A 27,896-nucleotide genomic window follows, 5' to 3' on the forward strand; every position below is an offset into this window, starting at 1 on the left:
CGTGCCCAGCTGTGGGGTCCTTCTCACAAAGGCTAGTGGCATGGCAATGCCACACAGCAGTAGAAGCCACCAAGGTGTCTGTAGGGAGGACCTGGATCTCCCACCTGCCTGTACCGACATGGTGTTGACCTGTCGTCACTCAACCCAGGGCATCTCAGTGGAGTCTGATAACACATCTACTAATTAATGCCAGTTGTGATCCTTGGTCAGATCCTCAACTGGGATAAATTGACACGGCTCCATTTAAGCCTGAGACAGTTAGCAGCAGCTTAGAGTTGACCTGGTGGTTTTCTTTATAATGTGCATATACTCTTGTTGGAAGTGAATAAAACCCATCAACTAATTGCACATGAACCACCAAACAGTCGGAAAATGAAATGATTATCAGTAACTCCCTGCTCAAGCCAAATTACAGTGGTGACAAAGAAGTGATAGCCTCAGATCTGTTAACAGCCCTCTAAGCTATCCAATTCCCTTATAATAATAACAATTAATAATAATAGACATGCTGCTGGATACGTTCACCTTTCTGTAAGGAAAGCCTAATGAGTATCTTTTTAAAAAAATAAAAAGGGACTTGGGAAATTCACAAGTGATTCTATTAACTTGTAAGCATGGCATTTTACCTTTGAACAACTGAACTGATAAAATTTATTCTGAAATTCTCTTTTTGAATGAAAAGGAACAGTCAAGGAACTTTCTCAAGTTTCTATTTCGGCCATTTGTTAAAGTTTCATTTCGATCAGTACTTCTACCCTGTTAGGCTGTATCACCCATCCTCTCAACCGTAGTAAGCAGAGCACTAGTACGTATAAATCTTAACTAGAGGCAAGGAAGGCACTCCCTAAAATCAAGCAAAAAAATTGATAGGTTATGTCAAAAGGAACTGCTGTTATTATTATAATTTATTATTTGTTAAGTACTGACAATGTGCTCAGTTCTGCTGATTAAGTTCTTCTGAGCAAGTTCTACTGATTAGCTTCTGAGGACAACACACTGTACTACAAAGAAGATATTTGACAGCTATCAAGACTTTTGCTTTCAAGGCTCACTTAGCAAAACAATTACATGCCAGTTATGCAAGTTTCATGAAAAAAAAAAAAGAGAGAGAGAGAAAATGCATAAACTGAGTAAATATCATGACTTTTGTGTTCACTAATATTCCTACTCTAGATCTCTCACTTCAGTACCATCTGACAACCTCAAAGTTACAATGAGATTTGAGTAAGATCTAAAGCCTCATCTCTGTTTATATTCAGTTTTAAGCATTGTGCTACATTAAAGGCAAGCATATAGGCTTTATTGTTATGCTCCATCTTTGCTTTGGCACTTGTTCCCCTTCGGGAGGCAGAGATGGGCTGAATGGGGCTAGTCCAAGACAGACAAAACTTGAGCAGATTCAAACTGTTGCACACCTTCCCTTCTCAGCACAAGGCAGATTGAGCTCAGATGATGCTATGCTCACGAGTGATGATCTGACCAGAAAAATACTTCTGGGGGTGCAGGCTCTAAAAGGAATATCTTTCCCATCCCACTTGGTTGTTCCTCCAGCAGACCCATCTTTAAGTCTCTACACTCTGAGATGTAAAGCATATTTTTTGCAGGGTACCTAGGAGTTGGGATGATTGCTTTGGACTGGTCTGGAGCCACTGCAGCAGTGTTATTCCTGAGAGTCCAGGTAAGCTTGGTCTCTCTTTAGCAGGTAAAGGAGTCACAGAGTTTCTTCCTCCACCCTTACTCTCCTCATTGGCGTTCAGCCTACTGGCAGGGTCGAAAATCCCCAAAAAGTAGTCACTGAATGGAAAAACTGTGCATAAGGGTACAGGCAGGGAACAGTGCTCTGACAAGTGCTGGCCAAATTTGTGTGTCAGGAGGGTGCCAAGCAGACACCGTGCCTTGCCCCAGCCAGGTAACACCTCAGTATTATGACAGCACCACTGCCAGGGCTCCAGCTGTGAGGATGTTCTTAGAAGAAAAACTCTCTTTTGTCTGCAGCTATCCTCAAGCTTGCACACTTCCCTAAATCCCGCCAGCATGCTTTTTTTTCATAACCGACAGAGAGAAGTGAGTTCTTATATAAATCCTTTGTGTGAAGATCAAACTGCGTGCATGTAGAACTATGGGTTTTTTTAGGGGAAAATCTGCCCTAAAATAATCATTCCATGTTATCCCCGTGGAGTGCCTGCTCTGCCTGTTAAAACGCATCCGAGGCCACCCTCAAGACCTGAATCAACACTCCCAGGCAGCAGCCGGCTCAGCTGAAGTCCCCGTGCTTGCAGGGAGGGCAGAGCGTGGGCAGCCCAGGGCAGGAGCAGGGTCAGGGGTAGCGCAGCTGGAGGGGGCCGTAATCTGAGTTGCTCCTTGCAGACAATGTCAGCCATTGTATGGAGCAAGAGAAACTCGGGGAGCAACACAGGAGCCCAGCTGGGGCCATTCGGAAAGGGTGCCTTTGCCCGGCTGGCTGGAACTCCTTCTGCATCCATAGGACTACACAGGTATGGAAAGAGCCTGTATTTTCAGTCAAATCTGTAAGTTAATCTTAATTTATTGATAGATCAAGGAGTGGAAGATTTGGTTGAGAAAACAGAGCCTCCCTCTCACAAACTCGGACACATTTGTAATGGAGAGAGGAGAATCAGCAAAAAATGAGTGACTGATTACAGTACTACTGAGAAATTCTTTAGAAAATGACAAGTAAAGAAGAAAGCCCCCAAATGGCAATAGCACTGCAGTTTTAGGATCAAGTTCAGTGCAGCTTGGTGTTTGGTTATTAAGCAATTCAGTTATCATCCAGAAAATGCCCAAGCATTAGGCATAGCAAAGCCTGTGATACCAAAGCATAACACATCTCATATACTTGGAAAAACCTCTCCTTCCTTCTATCACCGTCTCTGTTCCTCCCCTCGTGTGCTCCTGGTTTGCTTGAATACAATACAATCAGGGCTTTTATAGCCAGCCCTACCTTTCCCAGAAGGTACATCTCTTAAAAAGAAGCACAGATTCTCTCTGAGGACCATAAAAATGGACTCACACTTCAGTGCCATCATCTAAAAGATGGATGAACCAATTCCGTTCAAATAAAAACATTCTACCTGTGCCCATCCTCCAGCAAAATTTCAGCCAAAGGTGGAACTAAACCCAAATCTAGCCATTATTAAAGTGGAGAAAAATCAGATTCCTTTTATTCCCCTATTCATTCTCTGCCATAGTGATTTTCTGAATTTCTGACAAGACCATGACAGAGAGCTGAAGGGCCGAAAGGGGCTGGATGTGCCGTATCACTGGCCCAAGTAGAAGCAGGAAATACTAAACATCTTGAATGGAAGCCTGTTCTCATCAGGTTTATAGCCCAGCTTTTTCCATCAAAAGCAGTGAGGATGGTACAGACAGGGTGCAGAAAAGCATCCAAGCATATGGGAGTAGATTTACACTAATCCTCCTTTTGAGCTTCATCCAGCACTAAATCAGAGCCACACCATAAAGAAGAACAATACAATAACTTGTGGGGGGGGGAAAAAGCAAAAACATGCCTCCTCTTTGTGAGGACAGGGAAAACTAAGCAACATGACTCGCTTTTCTTAGAAACTGTTGGAGGAATGTAACAATGTATAGCATTGCAGAGACTGGAAAAGAACAAAAATCAGGTATCACCTTAGCTTCGCTGCCCAGTGTCTGCATGCCCAGTGCAGGGTAGCAGCACGGAAGGGCCAGCCTTGAAAGAAAGCAGAATAACAGCCAGCTGTGTGCCACGGTTGTGTGGACAACAAATCTCACCTGGGAGGCTGTGAAAATGTCGTTTTGCAGGGCTAGGCTGTGCTGAGGCTGTCCAGCTACTCATGCCATCTATCCCCAAGGCACCCCCTGAAAAACACTGCTGTTGAACTTAAGGTAAAGGGTGTTATGGCCTTGTTCCCCCAGCAAGAACACAGGGCGGCCTGTGTGGAGCAGGAAAATAGCTTTCTTAGCACAAGGCAGTACAAGAGGGCCCTATGGTTGCAGCGAGTTTCCACAGGTGTACTGTGTATGAGCAAGCAGAGCAGGCTTATACAAGGAGCACCAAAGGCTTCCCAGGCTCATCCTCATCACATTAATCTCCCAGCCATAATCCTTGGCTTCACCTACTGAAAGCAAAAGGGAAAGAGCTGCTGCTAGAACATATGCACCAAGTGCTCTAACAGCAGTAACACATACTGGCTGGGACCCTAGCCCTTGATCACTTCTTCCCTGTGTCTGAAGCAAAAAAAAAACAACAGTTTTTTAACACTTGGAGTCATGCTCCACAGCATCAAAACAAAGCTGTCTGGATCTTGAACCAGGGACCTAAAGAAATAATTTCAACAGAGAGCTTGCTGCAAGAGATCTAATGCGTTCAGGGGATTAAAAAGAGATGTCAAAATGAAGTGGGTTGTTAAGGGTAAAAGTTGGGAGAGGATTTGGCTAAGTAAACAGGAATGGGAAACAATACATGCAGCTCAACACACACATAAACACTCATAGACAAGCAGCACAGACCTACAACTTAGGCAAAGCAGCCTATTGTTTCCACACATAAAAATCTTCAAATTGGAATTTTCTTATTTATGTATACTGCCTTTTCCTGATTAAAACTGGAAGAAATTGTACTTATCTCTTTACTTATAGAAAGAAATCAATACATGGATCCACAGAAAACTCCCCAAAAAACTCCAGTTCCTAAAAATTACTGACAGGTTTTGGCTGGTGTCAATCATCAGAGCTGAGTTGACTTCCAGAGGGTAGATCATCTTTACCCCAGCTTAAGATCTGCCCCCATACGCTGTTTCCTTAGAACAACTCGTCTTCTCTTTTTCTCAAAATATGCATCTGGTTTAAGGTGACTTTTCCTCTCCCAGCATATGGAGCTGAATGATTATGACGATTTACATTTATTTTAAATCACAGCCTATTAAAAGGAAAAATAAATGCTAATATGTTGATATGTTTTACTTCTGAATGAATTATTGATATGAATGAGTAGTTGCAGCTATCATAATTACTGTTTATTAAATAAATATATTTTGAATTAGAGACCCTTGATTAAGAAATCACATTTTTGTCTGAAAATTATTTCCCTGCTGTTATTATAAGCAATACCTCACATTACTCTAAATAAAAAATAAGAAAAAATAGTGAAATGATTCTCCTTTTTATCTTATCCTTTGCTCTGTGAACTTGGCAGCGCTTTGTGCATATTCCCTTTCACTGCTTCTCTCCTCTAATCAGTTAAGTGAGGCTCTTTCCCCTCTGTTGTTTGTGTGGATCTGTCACATAGCACCTAGAGACACAAAAAACATTTTAAACAGGAAAATGTGAAACAGAAAAACTAAAGGATTGAGGATCAGATACCTGAAACTCCTCTCAACATTCTCTTTTAAGCTGAGCACGTTTCATATTAATGGTGTCTCTTTAACATAAATAATGATCTAATGAAATAAATATGAAACCGAAAGAATCATAAAAAGAATTTTACATTTAAGAATGCCATCTGTGTAACACTTAGTCTAACAATGAAATCGTTTCAGCGCCAGAACAGCTCACTCCGCTTCCAGCACAAGTTATAGAGCGGCGCAATGGTTCTGATGAACGGCACAAAATCAAAGTTCAGCTGAAGAATGACACCTGGGTTCAAATCCACATTAGTCTATGGATATCACATGGGACTTTCGAAGTAGGTCCTGCTAATGTTTCCCACCTCAAGTCATCAGTAATCTTTCACGCAGTTGCCAATGTTCATCAAAAGAAGATTTAGATATCAGAGTAGATTTTGCAGGTCAGCATACTGCTACAACTACTGCACCAATTCTCAGCTTTTTCACAGCATCAAAGCATTCTGGAACTCAGGGCTATTTGGGTTTGGCTGAGAAGCCCAAGCCTCAGAGGTGAGACCATGTGTAAACACACTGGTAGCATGGAAAGGTCTACCTATAAAGCACTTGTGACAGCGCCAGACTTGAGTATGACTTTTAGGACCAGTGCCTTAATTCATGGGACTGCAGATGATGCTGCGGAGTCAGAGGCTGTGTTTCTAATTCCTGGGAAGCAAAACTCTGGTCTTACACACGGCAGCACAGCAGAGGCCCGCCAAGCACAATGGAGATTGTTTGTTTACACCAGCTGAAGAGAAGGGAACATATTTGTTTTGAGCGAGCTGTGTTAGAATACATATTGTTTTATATGCCCGGGCCTCATTACGCAGTGCTTGTCTTCAACATGGATCAGATCCTAAAGCTGCTCCACATACTGAAATAAATGTGAGCTCTACCCACAGAACATCTCCAGACTTAGGCCTCACGTCTATCAATGTCATCTTAAAAAAACAAATGCTTAAAAAGAAAAACAACAAAAGTATCTTAGAGACTGTGGAGGATGCTCACATGCAGTAGATGCCATTCAAGGGGATGCTGAGGAGAGACAGAAACCCATGTAACGAGGCTGGAGAACAGAGTGGGCCTGAAAGAAAATGAGAGATAATTAAAGTTTGCTGAAAGAAATATGAGTTGCACCAGTCAGTTTTGTATTTCAGAAGTTTTCTTAAAACTGAGAGGGAATTCTCCCCTCACATCAGCAGCAGGGCTGTACTAACACTCCCCCAGGCAGAGGTGGCCGCAGACTCTGCTTTGCTGAAAGGCACAAGAGCATTCACGGGGGAAGAGTTAAAGTGCTGCTCAGTAAACAACCTGAAGAGCTGCACGCTGTATTCATGTACGGGGAGGTAGGAGCCAACGGAGAGAGACGTTCAGAGGCAATCAAAGAGGATCTGAGCCTCCCTGAGCTCTCACATGACAGTTGGGATCATTTCGGATCCCTTCCAATGAAGATAAAATGGCATCAAAAGCAGGGAGGCTTTTTTTCTTTCTTTTAAGGATGAAAACACAACATCATTAGTCAAATTTACTCTGAACTTCCGCCTCCTCATGTTGATTTGTACTCAGGTTGAGTAAACATATCTTTCCATCAAGGTAAATAAACGTAAAAGCCTATCAGTAACTTAATTGCTTAACGAATGATGCAGTGTGGGGTGTAACACTGTTTTTGACTATGCTGCTGGAGTTAACGACCTCTCAAAAACACCTATTATACATCTTGGCAGTAAAAAAATCTTCACATACTTGAAAATTTGCTTGTAAAAATTCAACCATTTTCCAGTCATTTTTCTCTGTTTTGAGGAGGGGGTAGACACCTCACAGGGCAACTTACTCTGTGCACCTGTGTCAAAATGAGTACACTGGTGCAAGATGCTGTCTTTTGCAGGTCTGCATGCCACAGAGAAATTCAGTTTGAGAAAAGATGAGGTTCCAGAGCAAGGGCAGAAGTTACCAGGTGGTTGGGAAACGTATCTCCAAGTATAAATGGCTGTGTTTCACCAAGGTGGGGAGGCTCAGACTGCAGGAGCCTGATCTTGGGTACGTGGCACACACCTGGGTACATCTGGGAACACACACTCCTCTGTGCTTGTGGAGCTGATGCCCTGGGCTGAGAGGACCCCTGAGAGAAAGCAGTTCTGCCAGTTACATGAAATCCATTAAATAGAAGTGCAGGCAAAATGAGCTCTCTGGTGAGGTGACAGCAAGGGAGGAGGGCATGCCACGTGTTGGAGGCTGAAATCTGGCTGGTGGTGGGCAGCAGGCAGTGCGCAGAGACGCAGATGCCAGGCTAACATGATGGATCAGAAAAGCTACCAAGGAACTGTGAGAGTCCAGGAGGCTGAAGTAAAGGGAAACGTGAAAAGGTAACAGGTCAGCCCATCTATACAGTCTATCAATTAAACAACTGTCTGCTTCCAAAAGCGTGTTATGTCCTGAGCAGTGGATATCTCAGCACGTGATCACTGCCGTGATGGAGCGACAGGCTGACAAACAGGAATTAACAATAATAATTACTAGGCATGTTAATAATTTTGGATAGGCTGTTCTATAGCGAGCCCCTCCAAGGAAATAACATGGTTGGGTATTTTGGCTTAATTATACAGTCTCATATCGGCTTTACTCAGCCCACCGCAAAACAAAGGTGTGTTCAAATTTGTCCATTATGTGGGAGGGTTTTGCCAGAATCTCACCCTGCTTCGGACAGCTAGCGGGGGTGAGAGTGGCACACAGTTAGCTTCAGCTGCTTTCTCCAAAGCCCTGAAGCTTTCAGAAACATTCATTTCTGTTGGCATCACTCAACAGCTCATTGTTAGGGTTTGTTCTCATTGGCATGCATGAACTAAGACTGATGTATCGGGCGATCCAGAGTGACAGCCTTCAGCCCAAAAAGCGAATACCTGCTTCCCTTAGAGTCCGGGGACTCACACTTGACACAGAGGATATATGCAAAAATTATCTTTTCTCTTTCATTTGCCTGTGTTAAGCCTAAGAGCATTCATCCAAATTAGCAATCAGGCAAACTGTGCATGCAAAAATCTGCGCTTGTACAAACTGTGCATTTTCTTTTTTTTTTTTCTTTTTTTTTTCTTTTTTTTTTTTTTTTTGGTAATGCTGTAAGATTAAATATCTTGACAAAAGATGAAAACCCTTTAGCAAATCTTCCCCTAGAGAAAAGTAACATTTTTTTTTATTCCATTTACTGTCAAATGACATAAAGAAAGTATAGCTGAACACAATCCTATAGGTTGATTTGTTGCTTTAAATAATGTCACCAACATCCAGATATCAATGTGATGGTGAAAAAAAAAAAGAAGTTCACATTGAGCTAGATTCAATTACAGACCTAGAAACTGAAATTAAGTCTGATGCTACATGCCTAATTCATGTTTGTGTGACTGAAAGAGTATCTGGTTTACCTTGAATTTCCTGCCTTAGTGTGGTGAAAACATGACCCATCACGTTAATTAAAAAATAACTTTCAAACGTGGCTTAAGTCACATTGCACTGGCAGGAGGAGGTGAACTCTTTTTTGTCCTCAACATGTTAAACAATATAAAGGAAAATGTTCAATGTTTTTTTCCTTGATTTCTGGGTATATATTACAATTCTCACTGAAGAATTAAAAATTAATAAATAAGTAAAAAGATTATCTCTATCAATTAGAAGTCAATGATTCTTCTTTTATTTAAAAAAAAAAAAAAAAAAAAAAAAAAAGAGTCCTTATAAACCCTTAATCATCTTCTGACCACACTGGTTGAAGCAGGTGCATACTGGCAATTGTCAGACACATTATCAAGGCCTGTACTTTGCTCTGTATTACCCCATTCACACATTACACCCAGCATGGTATGTTCATGTTTAATACCCCAAGATACCATACCATATCAGTGGAATTTAAACCAGCACACATTTGACTACTGATTTCACATATGGGTCTGGGACTAACTTTTCTCCTAATATGGTGATGGCACAGGCACTATTTAAATGATTCCTGAGCCTTGTAAATATACACCAGATGTATCTTTTGTAAATGTTACATTTTTCAACATCTCAGCATTTGTGAATAGTTGAAAGCTATGCCAGCCATGCTTTAATGGGGCACAGAAGCGTACTGCACTCAAAGAAATGGCACAGCATTGCAATAGTCAAAATTACAAGTGCTGTCAAAAGCTACATTTTCACTTTATTGATTAGCACCAGGTAATAGAGCACTCTGCATCACACGCTCATATGGGCCATTCTCAGCTGACACTTGTGTGGGGGTGCACACAGTGGGACGTGGATCTGGATACACAGAGGAAGGAGGAGAGCAGAGCCATGGGGAGAGCAAAACCCTTGGGACACAGCCATGCCCCCATGGTCACAACAGACAGCCTAAGGTGAGCTGGGAAGGGCAGCAGGGGCTGCAGAGCTCAGCGTCACCAGCACATCTTTCCCACTAGCAGTAATGTGGTATAAGGCTGCATTCCTGCTGCTTGGGCCTCCCTCATTGCAGGGGTACCCCAGTATAGGAAGAGTCATCACCCATTGGAGAAGGAGCATGGATTGCATTCATTTGGCTGCCACTTCAAGGGCTTTTCTAGATCTGCACTTTTCTGTGCTGCTGCAGAAATTCAGTTGGAGATCCAGGGGCAGGTATGTGGCTGGTCACGGGAAATGCCCCTTCCTCAATTCCCACTTCCCAACACTTGCCCTACCTGCCACCACTATTAGTGATGACCTGTCTGATAGTGCCAGCTAAAAGGAGCCATCAGAAAAGAAACCAGAACGTTTGCCCAAAACCACACTTCTCTCCTTTGCAAGATTTGCACCCCAGCTGTACCACAGAGTGGGAAGGCATTTATAATGCCACATGGTTAGTATTATTCAAAAGGCAGAGTGTTTTTTCCCCAGAGAATTTTAGACTGGAGTTGCACCACTCGCTTCAGCCCAGCAAATCCGCTAAAAATCAGAGCTAGGTGATACATGACAATAAACTTAGAGGGAACAGACTAGCTGTAATGCCCCACTACAAGTATTATTTCCAAGTTCACAGGCTTGCAAATTAAAATGTCCCTGGATCACTGCCATAAAAAAAGAACATTAAAAATCAGGGGAAGAGGTCTGGGCATCTGTTAGAAGCATCTAATATATACCAAATGTGTATGCTGAGCTTCTTAGATATATGCATTGCTGAAATGTAGCCTACGACTAGTGCAAAAGCAGAAATATTTTAATTGTATTTTTCCATTTGATATTCAAATGAAAAAAATATATCTTATTAAACACAACTCTTGGCTTCGCTATTTTAATAAAAAATAAGTTGTTGAGGAAAAGAAAAGCAAAACTACTGATTCCTTCCCTTATGATGATCAAATGAGCCTTTCATGTTTGTATCTTATACTTCACTTTTTAGCATTTTGAGGCAAATAGCAGATATCAAAACTTAGTAAATAATCAAAGACATATTCAGTTTTTCCAAACTGTCATGCTGCTTATCTTGTAATAGCTGATCTCTTAGGTAGCATAAGCTATTTAATTGCTACTGAAGATTATTTGAATGAAAAAAAAAAAAAAAAAAAAGAGGCGACATTCTCCCCTACCCCTCAAAAAGACAAAACTATATTCTTCAAAAAGACACATGCCAGCAGATAGATTCTGATCTCTCATATGCACGCACAAGAGCGGCAGCTAATTTTACAAGATTTGATATGAGCCGTGGATCTGAGATTACACCCTGTCCTCCTGGCTGCACATTCCACACAGAAAATGGCTTAATTTGGAAATAAATTTTGTAGCTGATAAATCTGGACTCTGTGGTCCTTCGGTACCAGAATAGCCCAACTTACTAAAGCAGCTGAGTACGCACAGCAATTGTGTTTTAAAGGGACTTTTCACAGTGTTGCCAAAGTGTGTATTCATGTATCCCCTCTGACATGATAGATTGTAATGGCTCCGGTCTGTCATGTCAACCATCTGCATATTAAACAGTCCCTAAGTACACATTGACACAGCAGACCCTAATAGCTCTGAAGCCGTAACAATCTATTGAGTCAATAATATGCATGTTAAAGAGCATCTCATGTACTTCCATCAATATCTTTTATCTTTTACTTAATTTGTATCTTCTTTTCACACGTACAGCCAGAGTTAAGGTTTTAGGAACCTTTATCCTTAACGTGCTGCCGCAGATGTGAAACATGTGGCACAGAGAGGCAGATGCAGTAGCAAAATCCTTCCCTAGGATCTGGGCCAGATCTTAAAATGACGACTGTAATATTTTTACACTGGCAGCATGCATTCTTCCCTCTGTTCCAGATAAGGTGGAAATATCCCCTCTTTTCTACAGGGCCTGATCCAGTGCTCGTGAAAACCATGGGAAAGATTCCCGGTGATTTCACAGTCTTTGGATGGAGCCCAGTGTGATGCTACTCATTTCCTATTACACATTTCCTTCTAATTAAATGAAATAGGTCACAAGGGGAAAATGAAACAAAAGACAAATGTATTTACTTACAGTAATATCAACCCCAAAAAAGACAATCAGAAACAAGAGAAAAGATAACACAAAATACAGTCTCTTCATTAACTTGAAATTACATCTGGTACCGTAGGCTTAATTCATTCCTGTGTGATCCTGAGATCTTTTGTGCCACAGAAGAGGAAGACTGTTATTTAAGAACAAGAGAATGGTAACTTAATTTCTTTTGTCTAAAAAACTGAAAAGAAAAAGCTTAATTTGCTTTTCCTTGACTTTATGTCCTTGTAGTATGGCACATTCCCCTCACACTCCAATCACACAACTTTCCCACTTCCTTCCACTCCTCCATCACTACTTGGCTCACACTCTTAAAAGTTAATCCAAGGTGCAGTCTGTGTTTCCAAAAGGCAGAACAGGGGCCAGGAAGGCCACTTGACCCTATCGACAGATCTTAGTGGTCTGAATTCCCCACTCCTTTCTACTAATTTGACACTGATGTGTCTTTGAAGCACATATGGATTTATTCCAGCATATTCTTGACTCTCACACCAATGAGGGCAGAAAGGTGGTACACTTTCTATTGTATTTCAGAAGCATGCAATTCATCCTCTCTCCCTCCTCCTTCCCTCTCTCCCTTCCTCCCTCCCTCTACCTTACACCTTTTTGGGTCCCTGCCTATACCAGACCAGGTCACCTAGGTGTGTGCCTCACTTCAGGACAGCATCCCCTGCTGCTTGGCCTGCTATTCACCAATATGCCAAGAGCTGATGGTATCTATCTGTCTTCTACCAGTTCCTCAGCAGCTTTCCTGCTGTTCCCAGAAGACTTTTTTTTCCCAACACAATAGCAGGAAAAGCAACTGGACATCCATATTGCATGTCCAGTGATCTGCCTTACCAAGGGTCTAGAACCCAGATCATGGGAGTGGTGCATGTGCTTGATCTTACATACAACAGTGCATTATCAGGATGGGAGTTTGCAAACTGTGGATAGCTTTATTTATTATTTGAGCTTATTAACCGAGCATCTAACAAGCAGATTTAGATTTAGGCAGGACAGGTTTTCCCTAACAGGAATAAAAAGCTACTGAAAAAAAATCAAAGCAAATGAAGGATGAGTGTCTTAAAAAAAAAAAAAAGATAAAAGCCAAAGTCACCAAAAGTCCTTCTAGCTACATTGCCAGTACTTAATTTAGCAAAGGGAGTCAACATAAGCAGGGCTTTGGAAGAGCTTATTCCTTAGGGAAACTGTTCATTGTCAGCAAGGACGCAAGTCAACACCAAAACACAGATGAAATGCATCCTTCCATTTGCAGCACTGCAGGTAAAACCTTGTCCTTTTAAGGAAATTGTGTCCTCCCTGACCTTGCTGCAGGGGCTCTCTTTTGCTTTTCTCGCTAGTCAACCTTGGTACTTGCTGTGTAAACATGAGGAAAGGGGTCAAAGTCTTCTAGCAGACCAACAACCAGGACCAGTCCAGCTCTGATGAAAGTAAGAATGTCACACAGCAATAACAGAGCAGCTCTGAATCACATACATGGCACCTGCCTGCACATCTGGCTCTTCTGCTTGCACTTAAGTAGACACAGGCTCACTAGAGTTATCAGGTAGTGGAAAAGGTCTGGAGAAAGAGGACTGCTGGCCATGCCTTCTGGTCATGCTGCCAGAAGTAGTTCTTTAATGCAGATCCTCAGCACTGAAGATTACTGAGTTGGGTAATGTTCACTCGAAGGCTGCAAACACTTCCAGGAATTGTTCCACTGATTTATGAAGAGAGGTCATGCAGTCCAGCTGCATATTAGGGAAACCTATGTCTGCCACAGGGCTAAAGAAGATGCACTGACTTCTGTCAGTAAATGAGCCTGATGTCTAGGGGCATTGAATAGAGAGGGACTGAAAGAAATGAGGTACCATATGCGGGGTACACCATGTCACCCAAGAAACCATCCTGTAAATGCTGCAAAGTACAAGGTGAGTTCTCCAAGAGGGATGGCTTTTTGTATTTGGAAGGTAAGAAAGGTCTTGCTTCCTCTTGTACCACATCCAGCTGCTGCTGAACCTACCCAGGCCTGGCCTGGTCCTGAGCCCACCAAAGCCAATGGAAAGATGCCCAATGACTTCAGTCAAGACAGCTCTGTATCCTCAGGCAAACGTGGGAGAGAGAAATTTGGGTAGGGCTATGATTTCACTGTCTGTGTTCATAGGATGTCTCCTTTCCCACACGGAGGAACATTGGCCACCCTTCCCACTTTTTTGGTTCTCAGTGTTCAACACTGCACCTGGAGTTATCTCCCATTTACCAGTGAGCTGATTTAAGTGTCTGACTCAGTCACATATGTTTGGCTCACTTATCCAGAGTAAGATTTGGCCTACTAGCTGCGAAAACAGCTTATATCACATGTGCTGCAAAGCCTAGCCAGAACAGGCTGAATAAAGGATGAAGTTTAATCATGGAAATGTTGACCTACAAATAGAGAACAAAATGTTAAACCACATGGTATAGGGTGCTGCACGCCCCAAATATCAAGGAGAGGAAAGAAGAATTGAACACATTTGGAAAGTAAAGCTTACTGTTTTGGGTTGGTTTTTTTTCCTGTTTTTTTTTTTTTTTCCTTTCAGCAGGATCGAAGAGTCAGACCCACACTGTTCCTGCTCGCTATGACACCCTGGCATCTGAAGAACAACATAACACCCACCACAAAATGCTGCTGTTGGCTGGCGCTGTCTAAAACGGTGAGGTTTCGTGAGGGAGGTGAGACTGCCAAAGGAAGGCGAGTGGGGGTGTCACAGCAATGGGACCAGGCCACCAGCGTGACTCTAGTCTATGAGACTTGTAAAAACTCCAGAGGTAAACGTGGTGAAGAACATCCTTTTTATCCCGTGTCCTTGAGAACGATCTGTGGGTTACCTCTAATAGCTGGAGGGTGGCTTTGTAATTATTTTCACTCCACCTTTTATCTGGAATTTTCTCACCTTTGTGGGTTTCACACAAGGAAAGGTGGCTTTTTTAATCGCAACCATCACACAAACAGTCTGTCTCACAGAATGTGAAAACTTTCTCATAGGCTTATTTAACATAACACCATGGGTTGAAAAAGACAAAAGAAGGATTTTTTAAATCAACAATCGTGGTGTTTTCAATCCTTCCCATTCTTAGTCTTTAGGTACACCGCATTTTAGACAAATGTAGTTAACAACAGTCGGCCAGACCTTACTGACTGACAACTGTTTCTTTACAGGATCTCTATGTGCCAAGGAGCTGGACAGTAATATCCATTTGGTATTCATGGAAAGTACTTGCAGAACAATAATGACAATAATTGCTTCTGATTCTTGTGTTTACAACACTGCCAAAGTATCATTAGAGCCTTATTTATAGATAATAATGCTTATTAATCACACATATTTGAATTCTGGAATGTATTAGATTAATATTCTTTTGTAACTTGGTTCTGCACTAATGCTATGAATGCACTTTCTGAATGCAGCCCATTGGGAGCACTTTCCTTCAAAATGTAAAATCATCCAGACCATCTGCAGGTATGGACAAAGGGCACACCTTTTCCTTAGCAATCAAACACGGGGACTGTAAATGTAATTCCCAAAAGTAGCTCCTTCAGACTAAAACTGGGGACAGACTCCTGAAATAAAAATGCTCTGAAAGGTGTAATAGTAGTGTTACACTTGAGTTCGCTTTTTGATGCCCTATGAAACAGTGTGCTTTAAAAAGAAACCAGTTTCTTTCTTCTTACCCAGCCTACCCCTTACCTCTGGGCAAGTTTCGGATACGTGATCCCGGACCTTAGGATTCATGATCAGTCGAGGGGCTGGTAACGAGAAATACGGTACAAAAACCACTCCTAATTTTGGTTATTAAATAATTCCAGCTTTTATATATCAACGTCTGCTGTGATACAATAATGTGATAGGATGAAAATGGATTTTTAAAAATGACAGTTGCAACAAGCAAAAATGTCACCCAAATCTCGGTATCAGCTGCCATATATTCATATTCTCCTTTGTCTCCCTGTAGCCCATTACAATGCTGAAAAATACACCAAAACAACTGCAGTACCAAACTCTCCAATTTTTGGTGTGTGGCCAGCTCCATAAATTTGCATTTAAACAAATAAAATCCAGAACAGTGCAGCGTATCTTTTCTTTTTTTCCTACTTTTTCTTTTCCCTGAGATGGTTCTTCAAGCACATTTAAAGAGGTTCTGTCAGTTAAGAGATCCCATTTCTGCCTGCTTTTTTTTTCTTCCTTTTTACCCGTCCCTGACGTAACATCACCACTACAAATGCAACAAATTAGAGAAGCTGTTCTTTTCTCTTTCTGCGTGTTATTCTGTGCCTGTTTTGTGCCTTTTAGGGCTCTCTGTGCAGCGTCAGTGCAACCTGTCCCTCAGTGTCACGGTCCTCATTGTCTCCAGAGATCTTTTACACAGCCACAGTGGCAGAAAAAGAAATAATAATTAAAATGCAGAAGACTTACACTGCAAAGAACACTTGTGGCTTGATGAAACTCCCCTAAACTGCTCTCGGCTGACATATTTTACCAGACTAAATTACCAAGTAGCAGTACCCCTTTAAAATGCCTTTTACCTATTAATATGCTGGTGTGCTTTGCTTACTGTGTTTATAAAATGCGCGTTGAGGTTTCCCAGGGACTGCAAGCCTATCAAGGCAGTTGGTGCTGAGCAGAGCACAATCATTTCTAAAAGAAGCAAAGATTTTTTAGGGGAAAAAAAAAAAAAATAGAAAAAGAAAATAGAAAAACTCATAAGCGTGGTTAAGGATGAAACCAAAGAGCAAAGTTCGGGCTGTGGTCTCTAAGCATGCCCAGACAAGAGAGGTATATCCTGCAAAGCCTCTGCCATGAAGTAGGACGGAGCGGCACAACTCATGTTTAGGGGACATGATTTTATGGTTTTGACTGATTTTAGGGGGTTCTTTAGGACAGGAGACTCATTTGTGTTGTTGCAGCCCCAACTTGCAGACAAAGCAATGAGTGCCGAGGCCCAAGTGTCAGCTGTGCGCAGAGTGGCCTTTGGATCAGGCCTGCTCACTGCTTCCCGATCGGCACCATCCAGCCTAAACTGACCACATATCTGGCCCTGCTGTATTGAGGGAACTTTCACCAGTATCTGCTCATTTGTCTCAGCTCTTCTCATTCTCGTCTTCTGAACACAACCCCACAAAGTGAGTCAGAGGCTGTCTACTGCATGTCTCCCCAGTACACCTTGTCCCCTCTCCCACCGCCATCAGTCCCTCTAAACAGCCAAAATATTTTCCTCAGGTTTCAGCGTGCCACAGTGCAGGAAGCTGTTCCTCAAACAGTCCTTTAGCCTTTGCATGTTATTATTTCCTAACGCCAGTAAGAAATACACGGGAGCATTTAGTACTAATGTCCTAATTTTCAAAAGTCAAAACATCAGCATTTAAAATCATAATCCCCCTATAGATGTTCCAATCTTCTTATTTTCTTAATTAAGTAATGAACAATAATTTATATTATTGATGTCTTTTTTTTTTTTTTTTTCAGGGTAGTTGTGTTTTAATCGTTTCTTCTACCCCTGTGAAGTAAAAGGCAAAGCTAACAGTTACCATATGGTAAAGGTAGGTTAATGATTATATAGCCATAGAGCTGATGCTAAACCTAATAGAAAGAGTAAAAAGAAGAGAAGAAAAGAGAAGAGAAGAGAAGAGAAGAGAAGAGAAGAGAAGAGAAGAGAAGAGAAGAGAAGAGAAGAGAAGAGAAGAGAAGAGAAGAGAAGAGAAGAGAAGAGAAGAGAAGAGAAGAGAAGAGAAGAGAAGAGAAGAGAAGAGAAGAGAAGAGAAAGAAAAGAAAGAGAGAGAGAGAGAGAGAAAGAAAAGAAAAGAAAAGAAAAGAAAAGAAAAGAAAAGAAAAGAAAAGAAAAGAAAAGAAAAGAAAAGAAAAGAAAAGAAAAGAAAAGAAAAGAAAAGAAAAGAAAAGAAAAGAAAAGAAAAGAAAAGAAAAGAAAAGAAAAGAAAAGAAAAGAAAAGAAAAGAAAAGAAAAGAGAAAAAGAAGAAATTTCCAGAGGTAGCATTTTTCCACTTTTTTTTTTCAAACAGAGATGCAGGAAGTCAGACTTCCATATCCACACTCAACTTTCTCAAGAAAAGCAGCCTCTCTTGTTTTGAAAATAGTAAGTTTTAACAATTCTCACTGAAGTCAAAGGAAGATGGAAATGCCCCACACCTCTTGAGAAATGGGCCCTTCTCCTGTATGTACAAGCTCCTGATTTCAAAAGGCTGGTCTTTCTGCACTAAGTCAGTAAATGAGCCAACAGATACTGCTCGCATATCTCAGCAATTTTAAGCCCATGAGTAAGCATATGCAAAAGCAGATCTCCAGCAAGTCCCAAGTGACAAACAGTAAAACCACCTTCCTAACCTTCAGTGGGATTGCTACCGGTTACATTTTTGGATTTGTAGATACAGGATATGAAAACCAAGATGGAAAAGTTTTGACTAACTTGCCCGCTAACAGCGACTGAAAACAGAGCTAAGCAGAGAGAGAGAAAACAAGATAGATGGTTTCAAAAGCATTGTTTCGTTATAGCATTTTATTTGCTATTTTTCTCACTAGAACAATATTATCCTGTTTGTATTTAGTGTTGGTTTTATTATCAAATTGTTATTTTTTCTGCTATCAAATTGCATGATTATTGTGTATTTATCCCTCCAGATACATAACGTGAACATTTCTCTTCCTTATTTTTATATCATTTATAGCCACTAAAATTTAGAATTTGTGATTCTACATGGTCTTCATAGAGCTGTAAGATACAAGCAGGAATAAAAACAAAACATACCTTTTCATCAAGTATTCTGCTAACCAAAAGGAGAAAAATTAATCTCTGTATATTTCTAAATAGTCCTGTAGGAGTCGTACACTTTTACTAGCACTCTGTATACTGTACGGCTCCTTCTGCTGTTATGACACGTCTCATTACTTAAAAAAAAAAAACACTTCCAAAACCACTAAGGCACAAATTTTAGTACGGAGCCCTTTTAGCGTGCTTTTTATTCTGACAAGATTAATAATTATCCTATAAGCGTGACACAGTTTTAAAATGTTGTTTCTAGTATGAGTTAGCATTGTGCATGTGGGTATAGATGTGGAATGAAAAGTTATTTCACAGCAGAGAAACATATATTTAAACAAAGAGTGGTAAAATGATCAAACTGTTTTAAAAAGGGAATATATATATATATATATATTTTTCCCCCATCACCATTATTTTGAATGTAAAATATCTATAGTAAGTTTCAGAAGGGAACTGGGTGTTTATAACAAAAAAAGCAGGAGCTACTGAAACGAGCTGGAAGCAATTTGAGGAGGTATATCATGCGCCCTGGAGCTCTGGGCAAAGTGGTGAGAAAGAGATCTGCCACCTGGAGGGTGACAGGCATGTTCCTTCCCCCCCTGCCACCAACTTTTGCTCTACCCTGTGGCACCTGTGACTGGCTCCTGCTGGGAAGCAGGCTACAGACTTCCCAGGTTTTGCTGTCCTTCACCAAGATGGTTCCTAGGTGTTTATAGTCCTCATGACAGCCGTAGCACTTGCCAGAAGGTGTCACTTCCCTCTTTGCTAAGCTCATACACATCCAGTGCTTTCCACTGGTGCAAACACACTTTTTTTTTTCTTTTTTCTTTTTTGCCTTAGCTGTTCAAAATGCTCAATCACGTGCACCTTAAGTATCGTATGTATCAACTCATGTTGTTAGTGGCCTAGTTCACTGAAGGCAGGTTAAGAAACGTAAGAGCAAAGTTGGTGTGGCCCTCAAAGCGAAGCCCAGCAGAATTCTTGTTTGAGGTCCCAACCATACATCAACAACCTCTTCACTTCTATTAGGGTCCAAAGGAGTCACACCAGGGAGAAGACTGAAGGCCAGACCCTGCTCTTTTCAGTGAGGCCCAACTCCAGGTGTCTTCAGATAACGGGGTAGGCTGAATCTCCTTTGGGTCAGAGCAGGGCAGAGATCTGGTGTTAAGGAGAGGACTAAGGGCTGCGCCATCCTCCAACTAAAGCCAGTGGCAAGGCAGGTAGCAACACCTCCACCTCCGCCGAACAGAAGCACAGGATTCATCCGTGCTGCTCCCTCCCTAACTTTTCTTGCAGGAGTAATTTTGAGGTAACACAATGTCAAGCACCACAGAGCTCACTTCTACAACATCAGGCTGAGCAGTATAAACTCCCATTCTACATTTAAAGTGTTACTGCACTCCTTGACTTCATACTTTTTATAAATGTCCCGTTATGGTATGTCTTTGCTACGTATAAAAGCCCAGGTAGGTATTATGGGCTGTATCACTTTGTTTTGCCTCATTAAAGTAGCCGATTAGCTACTTTAAAATATTTCCTTTGCAGTGCAGTAGAAAAGAAAGCAAACATTCTTTTTTGTTGTTGTTGTTGTTTTTTCAATCATTTCCCAAATTAAATATATATTCCATAATGACTGTATTCCACGTGCAAAACAGCAAAACAGGCTTACATACCTGACCTCCCTTCTTTGGTGAACTGCCTCATTTGTGAAATGGCACATATAAATCTGGAATCTCAAATGAATTACTTGTTTTTTTCTTGCTACGAAACCTTATGTTCACAGCAATTTTAAATACGATACGTTTAAAATATTAATATTTCCCATATATTATTCACTGACTTTCAGGTTTCATCTCAAGTTAGAGGCACTTCGTATTTCAAAGGCAGAACTGCTTCTTCTTTTTTTTTGTTCAGTACTAATGTTCTATTAATTCACTTTGTAATATCACTCCAGTTCAGACAAATAAAATTGCACTAAATTGCTGATGCCAAGAATCGTGCTAAAGTTGTTGGTGCGATAAAAAATTCCACTTTCCATGATTATTTTATAAGATTTTTTTGTAATCTCTGCATCGTCTTTTTAGGTACGATTCAAAGCCCTGTGTAGTGAGTGCTATGAGGACAAATACGCACACACAGTCATCTGCGTGCTGAGATGGGGCCAAGTGTAGGTATATACAGCAAAGTCTGTAACTTCAGTGACTTCTATGAGGAGGTAAAGGCAACTAAGTGAACTAAGAACCTCCACAGATGATCCTTTATGAACATTTTGTATTTGGTGTACTTTCCCTTACAGCAGCGTGAGGTATCCCATCACACGCATATATATGTGTATGTGTGTGTGTGTAGAGACACTGGAAATATCTTATGTGCATATTATACAACATATGCCATTCGTGTAATCACTTTATATATTTAAATAAAATTCGTTTTTATATACGTAAATAAAATATGTGAAGGTATTCCTTAAAGGAGCCATAAAGGCCCACGTGTAGGTGGATTCTTCATCACATCCAAAGAACTGAAAGACTGTGGATATAAAGCGGAATCTTTTTATATGAGCATGTATCTTTTATAATCTCTCCATAAAATCCACGTGGCTGCATAACTGCTTCCAGAGATGTGGATGGAAGTTATACCTGGACAGCCCGAAAGCCTTTAATAAGTAAAGCAGCATATAATCCTATGAAATGCCTTTCAGGAGTGAAATAATTACAAAGCGCTGGAGCAAGAGTAGCAAACAGCAGGAAAATCACCTGTGAATAGATGTGAGAAACTTATCAATATACTCCAGTGTTTGTGTGGTCATCAAAATCAAATGACGAGGAGCTGGAAATCCAACTCCCAGGAATGCAGATTGATACATATATAGTCTGTGCCTCAAACTTTGAGTCTGCAGCGTTGTTAGTGAGGTATCCTCCTTTATAATGCTTAGCATTTGTTCCCTTGGCATTTAAAAAAAAAAGAAATGGGTTGTTTTAATTAAAATTTGGCCGAATTCTTTAATGGATAAATAAATAAATAAAAGCCTGCAAAATGAGTGATGCAAACCCCTCTCACTCGTGAGCACAATGAAATTCTACTGAGCAGAGAGAACACGGGGAGAGGCTCCTGATCAGCTGCAGCAGAGAATGCCCTGCTATACGCAGCCCACAAACGCCGGGATTCTGAAATACGAATTAGACCTCCAATGCAAATCAACCTCCGAAGCGGGAGAAGAAGGAAAAAAAAAGGAATCAAGGAGACATACCGAGTCAAACGCTCCCTTTTCTGCCTATCTCGTCCCCAGTGTTAAAACAGGCAAAACAAAACAAGTGCACATCAAGATAGAGCCAATTAAGGGAAGGCAGCGCGTAGGGCGGGTGGGAGGCAGCCACCTCGCCGAGCACATGGGGAGCGGGAGCGTATCGCCCCACCTCGAGCCGTCCCTGAGCCTTCTGTGCTCTCCCAGGAGTACAACGGGGGTAAATCGGAACCGGCTTTGATTCTGTCATCCAGGTTGCACCTGGGATAACGCGGAGAAGCGGGGGGAACGGGTCGGTTTGGCCGGGAGCGGATGGGGAATGGAAAGAGTTCGAGAAGGGAAAAAATACCAAGCGAGGGTGCCTAGCGGTGCGCGAATGAATGGTGATGTTTTTATTAGGATTATTTTTTTTTTAGTAAAGGGGTTGGGATAGATAAAGAGGTGGGGCAGCTGTGGGCGCGGGGGAGGGCGGCGGGGAGCCCCATCGGGGCTGGGGGGGCAGGAAGGTGCTATGGGGCGCTATGGGGCGCTGCTTTCCGCCTTCATTCCTCGCCCCCCCCCGGCCCTCACAGCCCCCCCCCACCCCCGCATCACCCCCGTGGACCCCCCGCGGCTGCCTCACCGCTCCCGGCGGCTCTCCCCGCTTGGAAATGGAGAGCGGCGGCTCTCGCCAGGGCTCGCCGGCATCCCGCGGTCCTGAGGAAGGAGTTTGGGGTGGCGGGGGGAGCGGGTGGCTGGTGGGGGGGTGTTGTTTGAGAGTGACGGTGAGGCGAGGAGGAGGAGGAAGGAAGAAGGCTGGGAAGAAGGGGGTGGTGGGAGACGGAGCTCCTGAAACGGAGCCAGCCCAAACGCGAGGCGATGCCGGGGCGGGGGCTGCGTCATTTCGGGGCTGGGAGAGGGCTCGGGCCCCCCCGGCCACATGCGAGGGGACACCCTCCCTCAAGCGGGGCCGACCCCCGACAGCCCCGCGGCCGGGACGGGGCAGGAGGAGCCGACGCACGGGGAGGGACCGCGGTGTGCCCGAAGGTGCGGGGGGGTAAAGAGGCAGCGGAAGGGCCGGGCGTGGGCACAGACACTCGTGGGGGCCCCGATGCGAAGCAGAGCCGGAACGGGAGGGATGGAACAGGAGGAATGCACGGCATTTCTCTGTGCCTTTCTAAGAGGTTCCTCCGGGTGAGTGGAAACGCCTTCTGCCCCTTTCACATTTTGAAGCATAGTCGGTGTTTAAGGGGGAGGAAGGGGGAGAAACGAATGGGTTTTTTTGTTGATTTTTTTTTTTTCCCCTGCCAGATAGTGGGTCTCTTTGAGCCTACTGTAATGTCCAACGGCTGCAATTACAAACTTTCCTTCTCTGAGAGGAAGTAGTTGAGACAAGATGCGGAGCCAAGAGAACTGCCAGTAGCCACCCAGGCCCTGTGACCCTTGCAAAGGGCAGGGATGGTGGTGGTATAGACATAGGGACCATATGTAGCAAGCCATGTGTCCCCAGCAAAATGACTGTTCCCTTCTTTCATTCACACCCCCAGTCCAAGGCATTTTCCCTCTAGAACACATCCTCCCAAAGGCTTTTTGAAGCATTCGTCTCCATGTGTTTGTATTTATTTTCCAACCCCAGCATTCAGTCAGGCTACCTTAGTGGGGATTGCAGGTGCCATCATGGAGGCCCATAGTGAGCACCTGCCACTGAGAAGGGGGCATATACCCATACTGACCACCATCATCATTGCTATGTGCACGCATCTTACTTGTGCCTGTGCCTGCGTGTGAAACACATGTGTACAAGCGCACACATCTGTGGATATGTGCATATCCAATAGCGGCGGCCCTGTTAAACCGAGCGGTGATTTCTCTCCTCCAGATAGATGTATAATACACACACACGGTGATGATACCTAAGGTGTTTGGGGGTGGGGATGCATAATATCTTCTAAATTTGAAGTTTTTATCAGGCAGAGCAGATTACTTTAAGCGTTCCATTTCTCAGCGATCCAATTTTATTAGGATTTACTATCATTTGTGCTGGGCATCCCTGGGGAAATAATGCTTTGATTAATGTAATCCTGGGCTGGGATCCGCCACATGCCCCTCTCCCTGGAGAAGGGCCCTGTTTGACAAACAACAACAGAGCAGCAACTCTTGCAATCCGCGCTCACCTTTAGGAAACACACGGCCACACTCGCACAGAACGCTGCCACCGCCTCCCCCCAGCCCAGGCACAATAGCAGCGCTGCAAAACAATGTGCTCTCATTCATTTGCACACAATGCCCGCGATTCAGAGCGGGCTGTACGGCCCAACCCTTGGCTGCACGGAGCCAGCCCAAAAAGGACACCGCGATGCTCCCCGCTGGGAAGTCGCAGCATCTCGGGGAGCTCAATGCCTCTCTGTATTGCAGCTCTCCGTGGGCTCACAGCACTTCTGTCTCTTTGTTTCCCGCTGCAGGCCTCGCTGCAAACTGATTTCTAGGCTGTGACCCCACACCCCCACCCCAGGCTGGAGGCTCCTCTGGAGAGTGTGGTCCGAACGCATGAGTCCATTTCTCTGCCTTTGGGGTGTTCCAGCCACTGCCACCCACATTTGTCCGTGCCAAAGGCTGGCAGGGGCTCTTAGGTTATTCACGTGGATCTGGGGGAATACATATGCCCAGGGCAAGGGACCAGCACCAGGTGACCCGACGCTCCTCCCTCCTTTCACCCCCAAGCGGTCAAAATGGCAATTTAATGATTGTTTCTACCCCAAACACGCGGGTCCCACTGCACCCAAAGATAGCGACAAAGGCCACGCGTGGGCTACTTTATTTCTAGTGTGAATTGTCACCGGGGGCAGAGGAGGGAGGGGTACCCTGGGGTTCACCGCAGGGCACTGCTCTGTGCTCAAACACCACCACTGACCTCGACGCGGTGACTCAGCGCTGCGGTGGCTGAGCGACCGCACGGGGGGTCCCCCCCTCCTCCCCCCCTCTTTTCTTTCCTGATGAAAAACGATGCAGTTCCGTCTCTGCGTGCTGGTCGGGGAGTCCAGCTAACACGCCTTAAACGCGTTGTCAGGCTGTGGTTAAAGAAGGAAGGATGGGGGGGAGGGGGGAGGAATAAGAGAGAAGGGGGCAAAACCAGGCATACAGTGTTGTGCGTGCCCGGAGTGCGTGTCCCTTTCCCTTCCCTCTCTCTCTCCTCCCACCACGGTCTCCGTCCCCTGTTCCCCACTTCCCTCCACCCCTTCACCCCTCTGCAGCCGGGCAGGGGGGTCCCGTCCTCTGCGGGGTGGGAGGGAGGTGATGAATAACTTTGGGCTGTGGTGGAGCTGAGCTGCGGGGCAAAGTGCCACGAAAGCTTCGAAGCACCCCGCAGCAGAGAGTGGATAGATAAGGGGAGAGGGTGTGAAACGCGCACGCATAAACTCAACGCAGGGCAGTGAAAACCCCAAGCGGGTTAAGTCAATCCAAATAGAAGGAGATGAAGTAAAAAATAAATAAAGCAGAGGGAAAGCGTGGCTGCTGCATTCACGCACGGAGAGAGGAGCCGGCAGCGTGTGCGTGTTTAATGTGCGGTGCCAAAAAGAGCAGCTTCCAGGTCGACCCGCCGCAATCTGCACCGCGCTCCTCACACAATGGCCAAGTTCAGATGGCAAAAATTGTAATAATAAGAGCAGAGCTGCCAAACTGCGCCCGGACTGCTTGCTGGTGCGACACAATTCTTCTCCTCCTTATCCACTACGAGAGTGCCTGTCCCTATGCGCGTAAAAGAAAATCTATGCTGTGCATATGGATCTTTCCTTCACCCCCCTCTTCCCCCCTCCCTTGAAACGCCATTGAGATGGCGAGCACGCAAATGGGAATGCTATCATGTCTCATAAAAGCGGGGCTACGGTTTTCACCGTCTTTTAAGACAGACTCCAACTTGCAAATCCCCTTTTTTATGTTCCTACGTGCAGAATTATTCCTATAAACACAAACGTGCGTGTGCGAGGAGCTGCTGGGTAACAGAGCGGCCCCGCGATTTTAACGTCGGAGGGAACACTGGGTTTCCATCCCGTGCACCGCGGGTCAGAGGAGATTGTTCCCATCCTTGGGCAACTTTCATCGCAGGGTGGGGTGAGCCCGAGCACGGCACCTCGGGAAACTGCGCAGTTACGGAGCTGCGAAGGACGGACCCTCTATGGGTTTGCACGTTTATTGCCCTAAAGTATCACAAAACCAGAAATGCTTTGTGACTTTCTAAACAATAAAGAAGGCGCAGAGCGAAGCCTTCGCAATAAAGGGACGGGTAACCGATCCCATTGTGCTTATCGTTGTCGTCGTGAGTAAACGTGCGTATTTTCCTGTTCCCATAGAGCGGACAGAGCCGTCCACCCTCCCGCAGCCACGGGTAATACGGACTCGGCACAAGAGAGTTCGGACAGGGTGGCACCGGGCTGCGGGGCACCCCGAGCCGCGTTCCCAGCGCAGTGCCGAGCTCCGCGCAGCTGGGCTTCACGTACAGCGCTGTACGCGGGAGGTGTCTTTACGTTTAACGTTTTAATTTGTACATGCTAATTAGGCTGTGGGTCTCTACGGTTCTATCTATAGCTGATCGCTTCCCTCTGTAAGTAAGTGACTGCTAAATACATTTCCTGTCCCCGATCTTCGTTCCCAGATGCCCGTCTAGAGGAGCCGTCCCGTCGGGCAAAACGGACCTTTACTAATGGAAGGCCAAGGGAGGTTCTTTGCAGCACCGCACCACCTCGGGCACGGCCTCAAAGAGGCCCTGTGCAGCAGAGCCATCGAAATAACTCCGTGCCCAGCGAACTTGTTGCTCGTTTTCAGCTCTGCTGCTCACCCCGGCTCGGGCCGGTGCCAGGCACAGGGGTAGAGGCAGCCTGGGGGAGAAGCCGCCGTTCTAGGGATGAAGAACTTTATGGGCTCCAAAGCCGCCCGCTCTGGGGGTTCGCTGACCATCGAGGGGCAGCGGCCGCTCTGCTGCTGGGAACTGCGCCCTGGCCATGTGTTTTCCCTGTGTGGAACATGGCTCGCAAGTACAGGAGATGGAAAGTTTTGTTCACGTCATTATCTCAAAGCCTCCCCCGCACGGTCAGTGCACGTAGAGGCTTCAATCTGTTTTCCAAACGAGAACCCACGGACACTTCACGTGAAAAGTGCATACTGCCTTGGGCCGTGCTTTCGCTTTGCTTACTTTCTTATTTCTTTTCCTTTTTTTATTCTTTCTTTGCTTTATCCCGATAGGATCTCCCTACGTTTACGGGCTGTACGGTTTCCAGGGCTCCAATGGGGTTTTCCTTGATGGAGGCGAGGAACAGAACTTTCCCACTCGCTCGGAAACTGCCGAGGTTCCAGCGTAGGGGGGGTGGAGGGGGAGGGAGAGGCGACAAAGAGCCCCAAATTACCCCCGGGGCTCTGGGACCCTCAGGTGCTGGACCAAAGCTGCAGGGATGTCCCAGAGAGATGCGTGTGTCACTCCCGCCCCCTCTTATGAGCACTATGGGAGTGAAAAGGGGGTGGGAAGCGATTCTTGGGACAGCGACTTGAGCCAACGCACGCTGGTGAAGGGAAACGAGGGGCCGTGCGCGCCGTCGGGCTGAGCCAGGGTTAATGCCTGCGGGCCCAGACACGCTGTGCTCGGGGCGGGGGGAGGACGATGGGGCTCTGCCAGCTGCTCCCGCAGCGTGGGGAGCAGGAGGGGCGGAAAGGAGGGGCCATCAGTTTACGGCATAAAGATAATAAAAGAATAAAAAAATATATAAAAATAAGAAAAAAAAAGACAACTTTCCCAGGTTTAACACAGCCATTCGATATCGAATGTTCTTTAAAAAATAATAATAATAATAAAATAAAAAAGACCATGAGTCGTTTTATTGCATCTCTACAGGCTTAAGCTCTTTATTTGGAGGATAAAACAAATAAATAATAGGGGAAAAAAAAAAACAAAAAAACAAAAAAAACCAACCCTATGTGTAATTGGTG

The 27,896-nt window shown here is 44.2% G+C and overlaps 2 long non-coding RNA genes across 3 annotated transcripts in view; one reads left to right on the plus strand and one right to left on the minus strand.

Moving 5' to 3' along the window:
• The window catches only part of LOC107306657 (uncharacterized), a 37,030-nt gene that overhangs the window by 7,480 nt on the left and 1,654 nt on the right, over nucleotides 1–27,896 (minus strand). Inside the window, exons 1-2 of one of the 2 annotated variants that reach the window (XR_001552226.3) lie at nucleotides 22,564–22,678; nucleotides 6,393–6,468 (exon numbers count right to left, since the gene is read on the minus strand). This is a non-coding gene — a long non-coding RNA (uncharacterized LOC107306657). Of the gene's footprint in view, nucleotides 1–6,392; nucleotides 6,469–22,563; nucleotides 22,679–27,896 lie in introns of those variants that run through there. The other variant, XR_014947790.1, reaches the window with a different exon arrangement.
• LOC146762700 (uncharacterized) lies at nucleotides 21,773–27,792 on the plus strand. The gene is made up of 2 exons (XR_014947797.1): nucleotides 21,773–22,195; nucleotides 26,572–27,792. It is a non-coding gene; the product is annotated as an uncharacterized LOC146762700 (long non-coding RNA).

Source organism: Coturnix japonica, chromosome 1, assembly GCF_054131305.1.
Source record: "Coturnix japonica strain WE chromosome 1, WE-NBRP24, whole genome shotgun sequence".
NCBI lineage: Eukaryota > Metazoa > Chordata > Aves > Galliformes > Phasianidae > Coturnix > Coturnix japonica.